Here is a 236-nt window from a genome sequence, read left to right as displayed (position 1 = left end):
TCTATCTCTAATCTATCTCTAGTCTATCTCGAACCTATCTCGAATCTATCTCTAATCTATCTCTAGTCTATCTCTAATCTCTCTCGAATCTATCTCTAGTCTATCTCTAATCTATCTCTAGTCTACCTCTAATCTATCTCTAGTCTACCTCGACTCTATCTCGGATCTCTCTCTAGTCTATCTCGAATCTATATCTAATCTATCTTTAATCTGTCTCGAATCTATCTCTAATCTAT

At 35.2% G+C, this 236-nt stretch overlaps 1 protein-coding gene across 1 annotated transcript in view; it reads left to right on the top strand.

Annotated features, from left to right (window-relative positions):
- Positions 1-236, top strand: part of CSUI_007383 (sit4 phosphatase-associated protein) — a gene marked incomplete at both ends in the record, with an annotated part of 7,044 nt that overhangs the window by 5,200 nt on the left and 1,608 nt on the right. The gene's annotated exons all lie outside the window — the stretch shown is intronic.

This window comes from Cystoisospora suis (assembly GCF_002600585.1).
Source record: "Cystoisospora suis strain Wien I chromosome Unknown contig_3896, whole genome shotgun sequence".
Lineage (NCBI taxonomy): Eukaryota > Apicomplexa > Conoidasida > Eucoccidiorida > Sarcocystidae > Cystoisospora > Cystoisospora suis.
The sequence above is the reverse complement of the archived record's forward strand: the minus strand, read 5'-3'. Positions and strand labels throughout refer to the sequence as shown.